Below are 21,768 nucleotides of genomic sequence, written 5' to 3'. Positions count from 1 at the left end.
GCCAGAATTGTTCAGCTGTATACTTTAGCATAAGAGGGCAACAAGAAGTCAAGAGATAGTCATAGCTTTCTGAGCTATCACCTATGAGAAGAAATACACAGTGAGTATACCAAACATTAGGAACACCTTCCTAATTTTGAGTTGCACCCCCCCCTTTTTCACTCAGAACAACATTAATTAGTTGGGGCATGGACTCTACAACTGTCACAATACAGAGGCGGATGCAAGATGCAAGCAACGATGGTTTAATGAAACAGTTTACAGCATCAACAGGACAGACAGAATATACTCAGACGGAATCCAACCCAGGYCCTAGGGCGCATCCTCTGATGATAGCGTGCTGAGAAATCCAAGGGAGTGTGTCCGGCTGGGTAGGAAGGAGCACAGCAGATAATCCACACAAGGGCGGCGAGAGAATGAGCACTGACACACGACACAACCTCAGGGAAGAAACAACGATCTGACAACAAGAAACACAGGTTACAGAACATATAAAGGGGAAGATAATTAATTCCAGCTGGCGCAGACAATCAGGCCAAGATTGGGAACCACGCCCACACAAACACGGGAGAGAGAGAGAGAGAGAGAGAGAGAGAGAGAGAGAGAGAGCGAAAGAGAGAGAGAAAAGAGAGAGTGAGGCCGTGGATTCATGAACCGTGACAACAACGTGTTGAATGCATTCCACAGGGATGCTGGCCCATGTTGACTCCAATGTTTCCCACAGTTGTGTCAAGTTGGCTGGATGTCCTTTGGTTAGTGTATCATTATTGATATATACGGGAACTGTTGAGCGTGAAAAACCCAGCAGCGTTGTAGTTCTTGACACAAACCGGTGCACCTGGAACCTACTACAAATGGACTTAAATCATTGTTTCAAGGCTTAAAAATCCTTCTTTAACCTGTCTCCATCCCTCCATCTACACTGGTTGAAGTGGCTTTAACAAGTGACATCAATAAGGGAGCATAGCTTTCACCTGGTTAGTCTATGTCATCGAAAGAGCAGGTGTCCTTAATGTTTAGTACACTTAGTGTTTATATAGTCTTGTGAGTGTTCATAGAGTCAGTGGAAGTCTGGGTAACCATGAATTAACTATTTAGCAGTCTTACGGCTATTTAGTAGTCTTATGGCTTGGGGGTACAAATTGTTTCGGAGCCCGTTGTTCCAAGAGCGGATGCTCCGGTACCATTTGCTGGACGGTAGCAGAGTAAACAGTCTATGGCAAACACTAGTGGTTTGATGGTTGACAAGCAGCAGAAGTGTCGGATGTAATCTATTCCTGGCCATCTAGCAATATTGTTGAAATGCATTGGAAGTTTACACCAACTTTATGGGAGCCCATTTTCACTCCTTTTTTGCTTAGCGAAATGTCTGTGTTGCACCCATACGTAGAATTGACAACAAATCTCCAGCAAATGGCAGCTGGGGGCAAACCACAACGTGTATCTTGTAAATTGAGCGTCATTGGCAAAAGTGGGCATGTAAGTAATCCGTACCAAACCTTCCAGTAATCATGACAAACTAATTTACGAAACTCAGCTTTGGACATTACTGACTTTATGACCAACATGATCCTATTTACACTTTGTAATACATTTTGACGCTAGAATTAATATATCTGATGCAAATCAAACCAGAAAAGTTGGTTCTAAGGGGTAGTTGACGTTTAACTAATTTACCGTCTGGTGATGTCACCAGGCATGCCAAATCTCAATCCCACCAAAAAAGGCTGAAATGTCAGTCTTTTCAAACAGCTCTTACACTACACTTGCATTATTATCATTTTAACAATTTCACAGTAATTTTTCGACCTCACATTGTGAAAGTATATATAATACAGTGAAAAAACATGTTTTTGACTGCATTGGGCCTTTAAATGATTCTGAAGATGAGCACCTAAGTTGTACTTTCTTTAACTTTCCTGAGCATGCAGGAATGTGACCATTTTGGTACCATTGTACCATTGTTTCCGAGTGTCTTAGCGGAAAATCCCAGCACAGATTTGTTAGCTTTATGGTTGCACCATTACTAGACTACAATGAAAACTGATTCAAAAGACTAATACATTTGCCCAAGTATACCATAAGACATGAATAGAATGCATCAGTGATTTGTATTTCCTGTAACCTTCTGAAGAGGCAATGCACAAGATTGCTCCATCTGTGTTTTTGCATTGTGCAGTTCACGCATATCTGTAACACTTTGTGTAGCTGTTAGCGATGCTAATGATAATCACCTTCTGGTAGATGGAAAGGCTTTCCCAAAATCCTGCTAAATGAAATGTTAACTACAAACTGTAGCTTATGCCTACCTGGCAGAAAGACATGATTATTTACATCAATCTATTGGGCAATTGTTTTGCAAAATCTGCACATATGTGGGGCTACAGAAACACTGCTAACGAAATAACAGACTCTTGCTATAGATGCATGGTGCACACTTGAATGAAAAGGTAACAACTACACACAAAACAAATTTTTCCCCCAGTTCTCAAAAGTGGTCTCCTGACATGGTTTAAGCATTGTTGTGAACTAGTTGTAAAAAAAAAGTGAGATTTTGAGAGCACTTTTTTTTCTCCCTTATTTAACTAGGCAAGTCAGTCAAGACCAAATTTGTATTTTCAATGACAGCCTAAGAACAATGGGTTAACTATCTTGTTCAGGGGCAGAACAACATATTTTAAATTTGTCAGCTCAGGGATTCGATCTTGCAACATTTTGGTTACCAGTCCAACGCTCTAACCACTAGGCTACCTGCCACCCCACTTTACACCACTGCTGAAACGACACAGACCTGTGTACTAGGCCTACACAGTTTTTTTGTTCATTATGTCTTTCTACAAGGTGTTTATTGACTCTTTTTTATTGGATAATGACTGCAGCTTATTTCTCATCCTAAATTACAGCAATGTGTCACTTGATACAGATACAACCCTTGTCAGCTGGTCCCTTGTATAACCTGTAATTTAAGGACATACAGTATACACTTTCAATACCTCATGAGACACAATGTATGAGAACATTAAAACCAGTTATAGTGACACTGAAAACTCAATGTTACATTGTTGTTTCCCATAATAACTGCTATCAATGTCTTTGTGTGTGTGTGTGTGTGTGTGTTGTGTTGTGTGTGTGTGTGGGTGTGTGTGTGTGTGTGTGTGTGTGTGTGTGTGTGTGTGTGTGTGTGTGTGTGTGTGTTGTGTGTGTGTGTGTGTGTGTGTGTGTGTTGTGTGTATCTGTGTCTGTGCATGTGTGCCAACGTACTAAAATACTGAAAGCTCAAAGTCAAAATTTTACATTCTGGATTCCCGTAACAACCGCTATCAATCCAAATAATGGTGTATGTGTCTTTCTGTTTCTGTGCATGCGTGAGTTCAAGTGAGCTATGACCACCATCTGAACCAAACCATTTACCTGTCAAACTGTTGCTTACACCCAGAGGAGAAAACAACGGCAATTGAGTTAATCTACCTTGACAACTCTCTTCCAAAAAACAACCAATTGATGGCATGTTGGCGGCAACACAAATGTGTAATACCATTCAAAACCATTGTTGCTCAATGCCGATTGCTCGCTGCTCGGTGTCCCTTACTGAGGTGATTCTGTCAAGGAGGGATGTGACGTTTAGTGAGAGGAAGTCTGCAGTTGTCTAGTCTAGATTTATATCTGTTCTCTTTTCCGGATCTCTTAGACAGAAGTGGTTCTCAGCAGATGCCCAGCGGTGTGGAGTGTGTGGAGATTGATTGCTCAGCAGGACACTGACCCGGGCATTTAGAGTCCCTGTGGCCTCTAGTGATGGACTAGCCAGTCTCTCCCCCTAGTTATCCCAGTGTGTGCGATAAGCTGCAACGGGCCTCGTCAAGAGACTGGGAAATACCACTCAAAGTAGTGATGGACTCCGTGGGCTGGAGATGCTGACTAACATTGTGGCCAAGAAGAGAGGAGGACAAGCATTGTACTTATAATATACCCTCCTGCATTCTTTGATCAATAATACACTTTGAAATATAAAAATGTGATATTATCCTCTTGAACTTGATAAAAGTTATAATTCAAATGGCCAATACCTTCATTTTAATCTGAATTCATGAGTTTGCTTATGATGCTGTTATGTGAATATTGAAAGCCTGGACAACAAATGTCTACTGTATAAAAAAAGAGGGTACAACATATACATTTGAATTCTGAAGTTTACATACACCTTAGCAATATACATTTAAACTCAGTTTTTCACAACTCTTGACATTTAATTCTAGTAAAGATTCCCTGTTTTAGGTCAGTTCGGATCACCACTTTATTTTAAGAATGTGAAATGTCAAAATAATAGTAGAGAGAAGGATTTATTTCAGATTTTATTTATTTCATCACATTCCCAATGGGTCAGAAGTTTAAATACACTCAATTAGTATTTGTTAGCATGGCCTGTAAATTGTTTAACTTGGGTCAAACGTTTTGTGTAGCCTTCCAAAAGCTTCCCACAATAAGTTGGGTGAATTTTGGCCCATTCCTCCTGATAGAGCTGGTGTAACTGAATCAGGTTTGTAGGCCTCCTTTTTCGCACACGCTTTTTCTGTTCTGCCCACAAATGTTCTATAGGATTGAGGTCAGGGCTTAGTGATGGCCACTCCAATACCTTGACTTTGTTGTCCTTAAGCCATTTTGCCACAACTTTGGAAGTATGCTTGGGGTCATTGTCCATTTGGAAGACCCATTTGCGACCAAGCTTTAACTCCCTGTCTGATGTCTTGAGATGTTGCTTCAATATATCCACATCATTTTCCTGCCTCATGATGCCATCTATTTTGTGAAGTGCACCAGTCCCTCCTGCAGCAAAGCACCCCGAAAACATGATGCTGCCACCCCATGCTTCACGGTTGGGATGGTGTTCTTCGGCTTGCAAGCCTTCTCCTTTTTCCTCCAAACATAATGATGGTCGTTATGGCCAAACAGTTCTATTTTTGTTTCATCAGACCAAAGGACATTTCTCAAAAAACTACGATCTTTGTCTCCATGTGCAGTTGCAAACCGTAGTCTGGCTTTTTTATGGCGGTTTTGGAGCAGTACTTTCTTCCTTGCTGACCGGCCTTTCAGCTTATGTCGATATAGGACTCGTTTTACTGTGGATATAGATACTTTTGTACCTGTTTCCTCCAGCATCTTCACAAGGTCCTTTTCTGTCGTTCTGGGATTGATTTCCACTTCGCACCAAAGTACGTTCGTTTCTAGGAGACAGAACGCATCTCCTTCCTGAGTGGTATGATGGCTGCATGGGCCCATGGTGTTTATACTTGCATACTATTGTTTGTACAGATGAACGTGCTACTTTCAGGCATTTTGAAATTGCTCCCAAGGATGAACCAGACTTGTGGAGGTCTACAATTTTGTTTCTGAGGTCTTGGCTGATCATCATTTTCTGGAATTTTCCAAGCTGTTTAAATGCACAGTCAACTTAGTGTATGTAAACTTCTGACCCACTGAAATTGTGAGACAGTGAATTATAAGTGAAATAATCTGTCTGTAAACAATTGTTGGAAAAATGACTTAGTAAATGAAAAGTAGATGTTCTAAACCACTTTCCAAAACTAGAGTTTGTTAACAAGAAATGTATGGAGTAGTTGAAAATCAAGTTTTAATGTCTCCAAGCTAAGTGTATGTAAACTTCTGACTGTACAAAACTGTACAAAACATTCAATTCAGTTTTAATTGTTTTGTTTGTGTTTTCCATCAAAGCATTTTTAAAACATATTACACTGAGTGGATAGTATGGGAAATTATTTTTGAAAGTTAATCTTTTCATGTCGGATTTACAGCTTAGCCCTTTTTCAGGCCATGTGTACGGGAACCTATTGATTCCAGGCAGACACATTTATCATTGGTATTCATGCCCAAGCTATTGATTAAGCTTTCCCTCTTTCCCTAGCCGATTTGCATTTAAAATCTAATTTATATGAAGGTCAGGAACATTAATTTCCAGAAGGTAGACATTCTTTTATGTATTATGCTTAATGGAATATGAATCACTTCCCACCTGAGAAATGAATGGATGTGCCAGTGACATTTCCAAGATCTGTTTTAGTGGTAATGGCATAATTTGCATTTGATAAATAGCCCTGGGTTTAAATGGAGAAAAAATAAGGTCAGAGACAACTTGTGCATCATTAACCATTCCCACTGCTTAATTGTCACACATGATTTGTACTTGATAAATGATAGACTGTCACTGCACTGCTTGTTTGATTAGACACTTGACACTGCAGGGAACACACAGAGGACTGGAAATTGGATGTCTATTAAAGGTATGGATTACTTCAGTGGGGGACTGAGAAAATCAAATAATCAATTTCGCTTTAATGTGTTTGATTCATATTAATGCATGCAACCTAATTTCAATAGTATATGTAGCAATTGAAGATGACATTGACAAAAGCATTAGATTACATTGTGTGTGTACATTGTAGGTTATACTACTCTAGGTAGGGGAACAATAAAAAGGTTTATCTACTTCCTCTTTATTGTATGTAGTCTAAACATGTGTTGACATGTTTCACAGGTGTTCATGTTATAACACAATATGAAATGACATTTAAAGAATAAACACAAAAACGACAAATCCATCTGTATATTTACCTTTTCTCTCTAATGTGCAGGGTTGCCTTTTATAGTTTAAAAAGTAATACTTTTCACTGCTGTGACAATATTTTAATTTAACTTCAGCAGGTTTCCCTGGGCGAATTCATTTGTTTGTTTTATACACTGTTGGTCTGAGAGAAACAGTTAGCCAGAAAAAGAGGTCCTCAAAAAGTAATTTAAGTTAGGATTTTCAAAAGTAGAATTTACTCATGCACATTTGAGTATACCTCATTCTGCATAGATAAGATTAGATGTCTCCTGTCTATCTTATTTAGAGCTTGTCTTCTTTGATTGCAATGACCAAGGCTGCGATAGAAACATTTATTAATATGGAAAAAATCTGTAGATTTGAGAAATGGATATGAGCCATGGTGGGTGTCACGCCCTGACCTTAAAGAGCCTTTTTATGTCTATTTGGTTTGGTCAGGGTGTGATTTGGGGTGGTCATTCTATGTGTTGTTTTCTATGATTTTGTGTTTCTATGTTTTGGCCGAGTATGGTTCTCAATCAGGGGCAGCTGTCTATCGTTGTCTCTGATTGGGAACCATACTTAGGTATCCCTTTTTCCCTCCTTTCGTTGTGGGTAGTTAACTTTGTTTCTGGCACTAAAGCCCTTAAGCTTCACGGTCGGTTTTGTATTGTTTATTGTTTTTGTTGGCTACATTCAAATAAAAAGTAATGTACGTTTACCACGCTGCACCTTGGTCCGCTTCTTCCAGCATCGGCCGTGACAGAGGGAGAACACAAAAAGCCTTTCACTTCAACTTAGGGAGTACCTCATCTTCATCACAAAGAAAAGGAAATGGGGGGAAAGCACTATTCATCTACAGTATACTGAGAGTCAATCAAATGTCTGCCATAGCTAATTCATTTGTCTGAAAGAGCTATAGGGTTTAATCATCATACATCAGCGACTCATTCTCCAAGGACATCGATAAAAAAGTTATCTTCTGAAGACACAAATTACTTTTCAGAGCCAGATATTGACTCCTCTATTTGGTTACTTTGGAAGGGCAGTTACATTTACATTTACATTTAAGTCATTTAGCAGACGCTCTTATCCAGAGCGACTTAGTTCTGTAGGTCCATGCTACTTTCAGTTTTCTTATGTGAAAATGTGTGTACTATACCGTTTTTCTATGTGGTACAATGAAATGTCCGCTTGAATTAGGCATTGGACTCTAGGGCATCAAATCATTAGAAAGTCTAATCTGATACAACTGGTTGTATTGAGGTCTCATAAAAACCTCATTACAACCTAAATAAATACCCATTGAGCAATACGGTACTAATGAACACGGAATCCAATGTAATGTATTAAGGCTAGACAATTACATTTTCAAAGACTGAACAATCCCTTAGCCAATTAATTGAAATGGGATTGTGAGGATTATGTAAGAGATAAAGAAGGGAAAGAAATGCATTATGTGCATATTAGCGTAAACCCCATAATCTGTTTGTCCTAAATGGGCTTTGTTTGAGGGAAGCCTCAGTCCGTCCTCAGTCACTGTTTATCAATGCCCCCTTCTCTCTCTTTGTGTATTTTACTTTGAAAAGATGAGAACATGAAATGTATTGGGCAATCCTTAAAACAAATGTTGGTACCACTTTACATTCCAGCTCGGTAATAACCGGGTAATGAGATGGTAATAACTATGTATTTAGAACAGGAATCGGAAACTTTGATACTGCTGAACTCATGAGGGGCCGCAATCGCTCACAAGTCTGTTTACCCACATCCATGCAGTAATTCTACACATTTTGCCATGAGGCACAGATCATATTTTGCAATTTTTTAACAATGTTATTCAATTCTACACATTTTGCCCCAGGGTGGAGAGAAATGTTTGCAGTTTTTATGATTACTACAACTTTAGATAGATGGCTAGACTAACTTACCAATCAAAACATGTTTTGTTGACACGGGCTAACTGAGTAAATGTCAGTGACTGACATAACAAGAGAAACACTGCTGATGCACAGATACAATTTTGATATTGCACATCGTGTATTCCACTATTCTAACTCTCCCGACTTAGTACCTTTTTAGTGGTAATTGATCCGATTCGCCTTCAAAAGGGGGGCCGCCAGTTACCGATCCCTGATTTCGTTTTTCAAAGGTATCTTAAAATTGATTACAATATTTTTGCTGGTAACCTAAAGGATTACAGATACGTTTTTTTTTTTTACATGTAATGTTCCGTTACTTCCCTACCCTGACCTTTACAAGGACATATGTCACTGTATTGTATTGGTTTTTGTATGGTGAAGGGGTATACCAGTATAACTAAAGAGAAAACTGGTAATTATGCATTTTGCAGCACTGGTACAGCGTTACTATATAACAACTACCACCTCTGTTTCCAGGTTACAAACCATGTGCTAGTTGGGACATTTAAAGGGATATAATGGTAGAACTAAATAGAAACAGGTATTGTTGCATTTTCCTGCACTGATTTGGCGTTGTTACATAGAAACTACCATCTCTGTTTCCAGGTAGCAACCATAGGCTGGTTGGGATGTCAGGAAACAATTGGCGGGGAAACTACATGGTAACGACTATTGGTAACTAATGGTAATTAAGAGCTATTACTAGTTATTACCATCTTATTACCTGGTTGTTACATAGCTGGAATGTAAAGTCGTACCCACATTTGGTCAAAAGTTTTCATATCTTGAAGTGTCCAAAGATCGAGCTGTGTCCTTGTCCCATTGCATTTATTCCATATATCATTACCTTTTTTTGTATACATTTTTATTTAACCTTTATTTAACTATGCAAGTCAGTTAAGAACACATTCTTATTTACATTGACAGCCTAGCAGAAGGCAAAAGGCTTCCTGTGGGGACGGAGGCTGAGATAATATATATATATATTGTTTTAATAAATATAGGACAAAACACATATTATGACAAGCGAGACACCACAACACTACATAAAGAGACACCTAAGACAACAACATAGCATGGCAGCAACACATGACAACACAGCATGGCTGCAACACAACATGTCAACAACAAGGTAACAATACAACATGGCAGCAACACAACATGGTAGCAGCACAAAACATGGTACAAAAGGTATTGGGCACAGACAACAACATACAGTGGGGCAAAAAAGTATTTAGTCAGCCACCAATTGTGCAAGTTCTCCCACTTAAAAAGATAAGAGAGGCCTGTAATTTTCATCATAGGTACACTTCAACTATGACAGACAAAATGAGAAAAAAAATCCAGAAAATCACATTGTAGGATTTTTTATGAATTTATTTGCAAATTATGGTGGAAAATAAGTATTTGGTCAATAACAACGTTATCTCATACTTTGTTATATACCCTTTGTTGGCAATGACAGAGGTCAAACGTTTCTGTAAGTCTTCACAAGGTTGTCACACACTGTTGCTGGTATTTTGGCCCATTCCTCCATGCAGATCTCCTCTAGAGCAGTGATGTGTTGGGGCTGTTGCTGGGCAACATGGACTTTCAACTCCCTCCAAAGATTTTCTATGGGGTTGAGATCTGGAGACTGGCTAGGCCACTCCAGGACCTTGAAATGCTTCTTACGAAGCCACTCCTTCGTTGCCGGGCGGTGTGTTTGGGATCATTGTCATGCTGAAGACCCAGCCACGTTTCATCTTCAATGCCCTTGCTGATGGAAGGAGGTTTTCACTCAAAATCTCACGATACATGGCCCCATTCATTCTGTCCTTTACACGGATCAGTCGTCCTGGTCACTTTGCAGAAAAACAGCCCCAAAGCATGATGTTTCCACCCCCATGCTTCACAGTAGGTATGGTGTTCTTTGGATGCAACTCAGCATTCTTTGTCCTCAAACACGACGAGTTGAGTTTTTACCAAAAAGTTATATTTTGGTTTCATCTGACCATATGACATTCTCCCAATCTTCTTCTGGATCATCCAAATGCTCACTAGCAAACTTCAGACGGGCCTGGACATGTACTGGCTTAAGCAGGGGGACACGTCTGGCACTACAGGATTTGAGTCCCTGGCGGCATAGTGTGTTACTGATGGTAGGCTTTGTTACGTTGGTCCCAGCTCTCTGCAGGTCATTCACTAGGTCCCCCTGTGTGGTTCTGGGATTTTTGCTCACCGTTCTTGTGATCATTTTGACCCCACGGGGTGAGATCTTGCGTGGAGCCCCAGATCGAGGGAGATTATGAGTCTTGTATGTCTTCCATTTCCTAATAATTGCTCCCACAGTTGATTTCTTCAAACCAAGCTGCTTACCTATTGCAGATTCAGTCTTCCCAGCCTGGTGCAGGTCTACACTTTTGTTTCTGGTGTCCTTTGACAGCTCTTTGGTCTTGGCCATAGTGGAGTTTGGAGTGTGACTGTTTGAGGTTGTGGACAGGTGTCTTTTATACTGATAACAAGTTCAAACAGGTGCCATTAATACAGGTAACGGGTGGAGGACAGAGGAGCCTCTTAAAGAAGAAGATACAGGTCTGTGAGAGCCAGAAATCTTGCTTGTTTGTAGGTGACCAAATACTTATTTTCCACCATAATTTGCAAATAAATTCATTAAAAATCCTACAATGTGATTTTCAGGATTTTTTTTCTCATTTTGTCTGTCATAGTTGATGTGTACATACAATATGCATATTATTAGTAGTATTGGATAGAAAACACTCTGAAAATTCTAAAACTGTTTGAATGATGTCTGTGGGTATAACAGAACTCATAAGGCAGGCAAAAACCTGAGAAAAAATCCAACCAGGAAGTGGGAAATCTGAGGTTTGTAGTTTTTCAACTCAGCCCCTATTGAATTTACAGTGGGATATGGGTCACCTTCCACTAGATGTCAACAGTCTTTAGAACGTTGTTTCAGGCTTCTACTGTGAAGGGGGGCTGAATGAGAGGGTAATGAGTCAGAGGTCTGCCAGCAGCCACGGGCTCGTGATGCGCGGTCATGAGAAAGTTACCTCTCGTTCCATTGCTTTTCTACAGCCAAATGAATTCTCCGGTTGGGACATTATTGAACATTTATGACAAAAACATCCTAAAGATTGATTCTATACATCGTTTGATATGTTTCTACAACCAGTAATATAACTTTTTGGAATTTTTGTCCGACATTTCCGCTGGACTTGCCCGCGCCTCGTGAGTTTCGATTTGTTTACTAAACGCCCTAACAAAAGGAGGAATTTGAACGTAAATGATGGACTTTATGGAACAAATCAAACATTTATTGTGGAACTGGGATTCCTGGGAGTGTATTCTGACGAAGATCATCAAATGTAAGTGAATATTTAAAATGCTATTTCTGACTTATGTTGACTCCAACATGGCGGATATCTTCTTGGGTTGTGTATGTCTCTGAGCGCCGTACTCAGATTATTGCATGGTTTGCTTTTTTCCATAAAGTTGTTTTGAAATCTGACACAGCGGTTGCATTAAGGAGAAGTATATCTTTAAATCTGTGAATAACACTTGTATCTTTTATTAATGTTTATTATGAGTATTTCTGTGATTTGCTGTGGCTCTGTGCAAATTCACGGGATGTTTTGGAGGCAAAGCCAAATGTAACTGAGGTTTCTGGATATAAATATGAACTTGATCGAACAAAACATACATTTATTGAGTAACATGTTGTCCCGGGAGTGTCATCTGATGAAGAATATCAAAGGTTAGTGATTAATTTGATCAATATTTCTGTTTTTTATGACTCCTCTCTTTGGTTGGAAAATGGCTGTATGCTTTCTGTGACTAGTTGCTGACCTACCATAATGATATGTTCTGCTTTCGCCGAAAAGCTTTTTTGAAATCGGACACTGTGGTTGGATTAACGAGAATTTTATCTTTAAAATGGTGCCTAATACTTGTATGTTTGAGAAAATTGAATTATGAGATTTCTGTAGATTGAATTTGGTGCCCTGCAATCTCATTGGCTGTTGGAAAGGGGTTCCGCTAGCAGAGTCCTAGACAGGTTAAGATAAGTGACATAAAGAGTGATAGTAAAAAGCTTTGGAGCGCCTTAAATTAAATGTTGGGTAAAAAGGCAAACTCATCTCCATAATTCATTGAATCAGATGTCTCATTCATCACACTACTTTAATTATTTTTTCATTGGCAAGATTAGCAAACGCTGACACTACACATCCCAGTATAACTGATAAAATTGTGAAAGACAAGCATTGTAATTTTGAATTCCATAAAGTGAGTGTGGAAGAAGTGACAAAATTATTGATGTCTATCAACAATGACAAGACACCGGGGTCTGACACCTTGGATGGAAAATTACTGAGGATAATAGCAGACAATATTGACATTCCTAGTTGCCATATCTTCAATCTAAGCCTACTAAAAAGTAGTGCTTCCCTCAGGCCTGGAGGGAAGCAAAAGTAATTCCACTACCCAAGAATAGTAAAGCCCCCTTTACTGGCTTAGATAGCCAACCAATCAACCTGTTACTAAACCTTTTTATTTTTATTTTTTGGGGGACCAGATACAATGCTATTTTATTGTAAACAAATTGATAACAGACTTTTAGCATGCTTATAGGGAAGGACATTCAACAAGCACAGAACTTACACAAATGACTGATAATTGGCTGAGAGAAATTGATGATCAAAAGATTGTGGGATCTGTTACGTTAGACTTCAGTGCGTCTTTTGATGTTATCGATCATAGTCTGCTGATGGTAAAACATATGTAATGGCTTTACACGCCCTGCTAAATTGTGGACAAAGAGTTCCCTGTCTAACAAAAAACAGAGGATGTTCTTTAATGGAAGCCTCTCCAACATAATCCAGGTAGAATCAGAAATTCCCCAGGGCAGCTGTCTAGACCCCTTACTTTTTTCAATCTTTTCTACTGATATGCCACTGGCCTTATATAAAGCCAGTGTCTATGTATGCGGATGACTCAACACTATACACATCAGCTACTACAGGGAGTGAAATGCACTGCAATACTGAGCAAAGAGCTGCAGTTAGTTTCAGAATGGGTGGCAAGGAATAAGTTAGTCCTAAATATTTCTAAAACTAAAAGCATTGTACTGGGACAAATGATTAACTAAACCCTAAACCTTCAATTCAAATATTGTATTAAATAATTTCGAAATTGAGCAAGTTGAGGTGAGTAAACTGCTTGGAGTAAAACTGGATTGTAAACTGTCATGGTCAAAACATGTTTATACAACAGTGGCTTAGATGTCCATAATAAAGCTTTGCTCTGCCTTTTTAACAACACTATCAACAAGGCATTTCCCACAGGCTCTAGTGTTGTCGCACCTGGACTATTGTTCAGTCGTGTGGTCAGGTGCCACAAAGAGGATCTCGGAAAATGACAATTGGCTCACAACAGGGCAGCACAGCTGGTCTTTAAATGTGCACGGAGAGCTAGCAATAATAATTTGATGGAAGCGTTATAAGAAAATGTTGTGCTTTTCTTATAACTCATTTCTGTGTTCTATTCATGTGCTGTTCTAATAACCAATTTCTGTGTTCATGCAAGTGACTGATTAAACAAATCCTCACATATCAGTATCTGCAATTTGGCAGTACGCCCAAAGATAGCTCAGTTTCAAGGTCTCAGTTTAGAGAGAAGAAGCCTCGAGAGGTATTGGTCTGTCACATGTTATGAACCAGTATTGGTCGGTCACATGAATTAAACAAAACTGTAATGATTAATGAATTATGCTAATTCATGCAAATATAACTTGTCTGTGTATCGCCGTATGTAAGACAACTGCTGGGACTGCCCCAGCAGAGCTTCTGACAGACATTCACTATGGTGCATTAAGTGTGATGGAACCTCTCCTGTGCGCTGACAGTAAACATGGTGTCACGTTGGCATGAAGGATCAGGAGACAGACGCAGGAATGCGTAATAGGGTTTTTTATTAAGCCCAAATTACGACGTGCTGTGTACAGGCACGGGAACAAAGACCAAACAAACAAGTAACAAAAACACAGGGTTGAAACCCAAACAAAAGAGCGAGGAGTACCTCGAATAAATACACACGCATGCCTGATGATTAACACACGGGACGAGACCCGCAATCATCTCCGCAATCCACAAGGGCACGAAAGCACAAAACACACAGCACAGGTACTCACACACACCAATGGACATTGTAAAAATAATTTACAGACAACGGAAACCAAAGGGCATACTTAGTACTAATCAGTGGGAATAGGGGACAGGTGTGCGTGATGAAAGTTCCGGAGGGATCCGTGACACATGGATTAATTTAAGATTGACCTTGAGTTTCCCTGTGTAAGAATTTCCACAACAATAATTTGCAAGTAAATCTCTCATGGCTCAAGGTGGAGGAGAGATTGATTTCACCACTACTTGTTTTTGTAAGTGTGAACTTGCTGATTGCACCGAGGTGTCTGTTTAAACTACTAGCACACAGCTCTGACACCCATGCATACCCCACAAGACATGCCATCAAAGGTCTCTTCACAATCCCCAATCCTCTTCACATAGAGCCATGGCTACATGGAACTCTATTCCACATCAGGTAACTGAAGCAAGCAATATAATCAGATTTAAAATACAGAAACAAATACACCTTACGGAACAGCGAGGACTGTGAAGAGACACACATACAGGCGATGTCATTTACAAAATAGCCTCCAGCACTCTACTCAGCAAACTGGATGCAGTCTATCACAGTGCCATCCGTCTTGTCACCAAAGCCCCATATACTACCCACCACTGCGAGCTGTATGCTCTCGTTGGCTGGTCCTCACTCCATATTCGTCACCAAACCCACTGGCTCCAGGTCAAGTCTTTGCTGAGTATAGCTCCCCCTTATCTCAGCTCACTGGTCACCATAGCAACACCCACCCGTAGCTCACGCTCCATCAGGTATATTAAACTGGTCATTCCCAAAGCCATCACCTCTTTGGCCACCTTTCCTTCCAGTTCTCTGCTGCCAATGACTGGAATGAAATGCAAAAATCACTGAAGTTGGAGACATATCTTCCTCACTAACTTTAAGCGTCATCTGTCAGCGCAGCTTACCGATCGCTGCAGCTGTACACAGACCATCTGTAAATAGCCCATCCAACTACCTACCTCAACCCCATATTTGTTTTTGTTTTTCTGCTCTTTTGCACACCCATATTTCTACTTGCACATCCTCATCTGCACATATACTGTATCACTCCAGTGTAAATTGCTAAATTGTAATTACTTTGCCACTTTTGGCCTATTTATTGCCTTACCCCCTTACTTCGTTTGCACACGCTGCAAACAGATTTTTCTATTGTGTTATTGACTGTATGTTTGTTTATCCCACGTGTAACTCTGTGTTGTTTTTGTCGCACTGCTTTGCTTTATCTTGGCTAGGTTGGAGTTGTAAATGAGAACTTGTTCTCAATTGGCCTACCTGGTTAAATAAAAGTGAGAAAAAAAAAATGTAAAAAAAAAACAGACACACATGATAAGACACACACTCTACACACACGTACACATGGATTTTGTATTGTAGATTTGTGATGGTAGAGTAGTGGCCTGAGGGAACACACTTAATGTATTGTGTAAAGTGTTATGAAATGTAATGTCATGTCATATTTTAAATTGTACATAACTGCCTTAATGTTGCTGTACCCCAGGAAGAGTAGCTGCTACCTTGGCAGCAGCTAATGGGGATCCTTAATAAATACAAATACAAATCACATGAAGCAGAGTGATTGGTTGTCACCTGCAGCCTGGTACAGCTGTGGATCCATGACATGAAGGATCTGATCAGCCCACTTATATAATCAGTTTTCAGCCCACTTATATAATCAATTTACAAACTCATAAAGAGCCATTCATAAAAGCCAGAAATAACTACAGGCTTCAATCTTTCCCACAATCCTTCACTTCCTGTCCACGTCCAGTCATTTGAATGGGAACATCATTAGCAGGTTTTAATTATAATTCGTAATTAAATATTTTTCTTTAACACTGCCATCTCATTATTTGGCCAGTTACAGTTACATTATCATTGTGTTTTTTTTTGTGTCAGGTCACACAGATCGTTCTAGTTCTATGAGTGTTTCTTTTCTGTTTTTGTTGTTCTCTGTTATATTTTCAGATTTGAGTCAACAAAATGGGCTCTGCTATGACAGAGTACCCGGATCCATTGGGTTGGAGTTTGGTAAATAAAAGTTCCTCTAAGTGAGTGCAGAACACAGTGACATGAAATGCAATCATTTCCACGGGGAAAATATATACTTTAGTAAGAGAGGTTTAATGGTGGCAATGAGTGTAATAGCACTATGTGGGTCCATGTGGCCGGGTGTGTGAGTGTTTCTAGACTATGGAACTCTCTGGAGAAACACGATTAACTTTTAGCAGACTGCTCCTCAGCAGGGTAGGAGGTTCAAGAAGATGGGAGGGAGCCGCAACAGGCTGATGGTTAATCTAACATCACAATGTTATCATGTAGGAGGGCACAGTTGGCACTTTTCCCTGCCGCCTCTTCTCCACTCAGCCATAGCCAAATACAATACAAAGATTTTTCTCTTTGTACATTTTTCCCATCCGCCAAGCTTCAAAGCAACCAAACACAGAGGGAGAGAGAAAGGAAGAGCAATAGAGACAGAAAGCTAAATAGAAAGAAGAGGGCGATGCAGAGAGAGGAAGAAAGTAATCAACCGCTACAGCTGGACATTCACTAATGCCTTCAAGTTGGTTCTAGCTTTGCTTGCAATAAAGATTATATTCATTCAGCATTTTAATTTATGAATTACTTAATTTTATTCAGAAATCACATGTCCTTATTGCCTTCCTTCGGCTTCCGTTATTGGATATATAAATTGTAGCTGTATCAGTGAGTTTTAAATATAAATGTGTAATGCAGAGGGGAAAATAAATCATGCTTGTCTCCTGTCAGAGGACTATTAATTACATATAGATTTTTACCAAAACAAATGATTGTGCATAGTTTATATTGGTGATTGGGTTTCAGTTTATGCACTCCGAGCTATGAGGCCGATGTAGGAACACGAGTAAGATAAAAAAAAAAATACTTCACATTCGATCACAGTTCTAGGAGTTTGAGTCATTAACCTAATCTAAACGTTGGACGAGATGGTTGGATCTGATCCAATTTACATATTCAGACTAAATTTCCACTCCAGTTCAGGTCAGTTTTCTACCCCCACTGTTAGAAGATCATGGGACAGAATACTAAGAATACTATGCATTCATAAAGCCTTTATAACAGCTGTATAACACATAACATTTTTCATAAGCTGTCATAAGCAGTTTTAAATAGTTATGAGTGACGCTATTAGATGTTATAAAACTAGTTATAACGGTTATTGTAGGTGACTGTTCATCCTGTTGTCATATAGTCTGTTATTACATGCTACATAAGAGTCTACATACCAGATGTGGGTGTTATGTAATTTACCAACCTCTGTGTCACATTATTACATTGAATGGCATGATGGCATCATAACCATGTCATATGCCGTTATAGTGTGTGCGCACTACTTAATTTACCTTAAGTAAATTAAATTAATTTGAGGTAATATAAAATTGTTATGAATGTGCTTATACCACAGGAGGAGTTGAGAGTATCAAAACATTTTAACATTCAAATGATCTCAAAGTAACATGGGCAAATGGGAGCACATATGTACTTAGGATTTTAATTTGATAAACAGTGAGTAGTGTAGTAAAGATTAAGACTCAAGGTGGTAAAAGTAGCAGCTTATAATAAGGAAATATTCCAGGTAAACAGAAAGTGTCCAGATAAATATATTTTATAAATATTAGAAGATGCTTATCCAGATACACTTGTCTAAATTGATGGGTCATGTGAAGTAAATGCTATAACACCCAGCCACATATTGCCAAGTGGATGGGTCTCTACAGAAGGTGTAAACTGTACAGCCAAATTGTTACTTGCGCTGTAGCAATATCAGAAATGGATAGCGTCAATATAAATAAATATACAGTATGTACAAGAACAATATCAATATCAGTGATAGATGAGGTAGTTATATGCATACAATCAGGGCTAAAGTGGCTGAGCAGCAGGTAAAAAAAAAAATTGTAGCAACAACGTGTGGCGTGTGTATTAGGAGAGAGTCATTTGAATAGAGGCACGTCAGATAATGCTGATGACTGATCTGTCCTAACCACGCATGAACAAGGGAATCTATATTCGGAGAGCCTGTTTCTGTCCTGCCCTTGACTTTGCTGCAGGGCACGTGATGTCCATAGGCTCTTTGCCGCAAAACTCCCAGATCTTCTCAAAAACATATGTTTGTCTAGTTGTGTCCAGTCCAGGTGGTGCTTGTACAGGCAGACCATCTATGGGAGGAAGGATGTCAGCGTTGTGCAGCAGCTGAAACCTGGTCCTGACTGAGTCCGAACGCTCCTTGGTGACAACAACACCAGGCTCCAGAGCATTGAAGCTGTAAAACAGGAAATAACAAAAAAATTGAGAAGACATTTTAACCTCGCATGACCTTAATTCACCTCCCAAGTTTACTTAAGAAGAATAACCTCATACAATGCAATGAACATTTTATTCACCTGAAGTACTGGTACTGTTTGAACTGTGGCAGCTGCCTCAAGTACAGAGTCAGGTGTTAGCTTTCCACCAGCACCGTACTATCCTCTAGTCTAGTGGTGCCAAACTTTTTATAGTCCCGTACCCCTTCAAACATTCAACCTCCAGCTGCATACCCTCTCTAGCACCAGGGCCAGCGCACTCTCAAATGTTGTTTTTTGCCACACACACACACACTATACAATACATTTATTAAACATAAGAATGAGTGAGTTTTGTTACAACCCGGCTCGTGGGATGTGACAAAGAGCTCTTATAGGACCAGGGCACAAATAATAATATAATAATAATCAATAATTTTGCTCTTTATTTAACCATCTTACATATATATCCTTATTTGTTCATCAAAAATTGTGAATAACTCACCACAGGTTAATGAAAAGGGTGTGCTTGAAAGGATGCACGTAACTCTGCAATGTTGGGTTGTATTGGAGAGAGTCTCAGTCATTTTCCACACACAGTCTGTGCCTGTATTTAGTTGTCATGCTAGTGAGGGCCGAGAATCCACTCTCACATAGGCACATGGTTGCAAAGGGCATCAGTGTCATAACAACGCGATTTGCCAAAGCAGGATACTCTGAGCGCAGCTCAATCCAGAAATCTGGCAGTGGCTTCTGATTAAATTCAATTTTCACAGAACTGCTTGTTGCAATTTCAATGAGGCTCTCTTGTTCAGATATTGGTAAGTGGACTGGAGGCAGGGCATGAAAGGGGTAACGAATCCAGTTGTTTGTGTAATCCATTTCGGGAAAGTACCTGCGTAATTGCCACCCAACTTACTCAGGTGCTTCGCTATATCACAGTTGACATTGTCCGTAAACTTGAATTCATTTGCACGCAAAAAAAATCATACAATGACGGAGAACCTGTGTGTTGTCCTTGTTAATGCAGAGAGAGAAGAGCTCCAACTTCTTAATCATAGCCTCAATTTTGTCCCGCACATTGAATATAGTTGCGGAGAGTCCCTGTAAGCCTAGATTCAGATCATTCAGGTGAGTAAAAACATCACCCAGATAGGCCAGTCGTGTGAGAAACTCGCCATTATGCAAGCGGTAAGACAAGTGAAAATTATGGACAGGAAAGAAAACTTCAAGCTCGTCTCTCAATTTAAAAAAAACGTGTCAATACTTTGCCACTTGATTACCAGCGCACTTCTGTATGTGGTAAAAGTGTTACGTGGTCGCTGCCCATATCATTGCATAGCGCAGAAAGTACACAAGAGTTCAGGGGCCTTGCTTTATTAAAGTTAACAATTTTCACTGTGGTGTTCCCTTGGCAGCAAGAGCCTCTCGGTGGATGCTGCAGTGTATCCAAGTGATGTCGGGAGCAACTGCTTGCACGCACGTTACCACTCCTTGTCATGGCTTTTGCGCCATCAGTACAGATACCAACACATCTTGACCACCAAAGTCCATTTGATGTCACAAAGCTGTCCAGTACTTTAAAAAATATCCTCTCCTATTGTCCTGGTTTACAGTGGTTTGCAGAAGAGGATGTCTTCCTTAATTGACCCCCCATAACATAACGGACATATACCAGGAGCTGTGCCAGGCCCGGCACGTCTGTTGACTCATCCAGCTGTAATGCATATAATTCACAGGCTTGTATGCGAAGCAGTATTTGTTTCAAAACATCTCCTGCCATGTCACTGATGCGTCGTGCAACAGTGTTGTTTGATGAAGGCATTGTCTGTATATTTTTGGGGCCTTTTCCCCACGCATTGTCCCAGCCATATCTGCGGCAGCAGGAAGAATTAAGTCCTCCACAATAGTATGGGGCTTGCCTGTCCCAGCCACTTGGAAGAGCACCATATAAGATGTTTCTAGCCCCTTCTTATTAATGGTATCTGTTGCTTTTATACATGTCTTACTACTCGAAAGTTATCTTAATTCTCACTCCAAAAACTCCTGTGGCTTGTTTTACAAATTGGCATGTTTTGTTTCTAAATGTCTGCACAAGAGTGAAGGTTTCATCGAGTTGTGAGATCGTACTTTTGCAAATATAACAGACTGTGGCTGAGGAAAGGCACTACTCCCAATATAAGTGAACCCCCAAATCATTGTAGTTCTCATCATATTTGCGCCTCTTCGATGGTCCAACGTCCCTGTCTGTTGTTCGGTGCTTTCCCGGGTAAGGGGGCAGTAGCTCTTCGGCTGCATCAGATTCACAACTGTCAGTGTCCATGCTAGCTGGGCTAACAACAAATGTAGAATTACTGATGCTAGCATTTGATGTGCTCGTGGAAGCAGAACAACATGTGTCTACGACAGGTGCAGGTGTAGTACTGCTGGTAGTAGCATCTCTGGACGCAGGCCTTACTGTTTTTGAACCATTTATCAATTTTTGAGCAAACGGAATGAGCAGCAGCTACGTTTGACTACATACGGACCGTTAATGCAATTCCAGCGAGAGAGTAACGGTTAATGTGATTCTATGTTAATTATTTGACTAGGCTACCTGTATTTTACATTGTGTTGTTATTTCGCTGAATACTAGATGGTTTAATTTGATTTTTGGCAGTGAAACGAGGATACTCAGGTGAGAAAAAAATCTCACCCAAATGTATAGCCCCGTTGGAAAATATTAATGGAC

Source organism: Salvelinus sp. IW2-2015, linkage group LG33 (assembly GCF_002910315.2).
Source record: "Salvelinus sp. IW2-2015 linkage group LG33, ASM291031v2, whole genome shotgun sequence".
Classification (NCBI taxonomy): Eukaryota; Metazoa; Chordata; class Actinopteri; order Salmoniformes; family Salmonidae; genus Salvelinus; species Salvelinus sp. IW2-2015.
The sequence above is the reverse complement of the archived record's forward strand: the minus strand, read 5'-3'. Positions refer to the sequence as shown.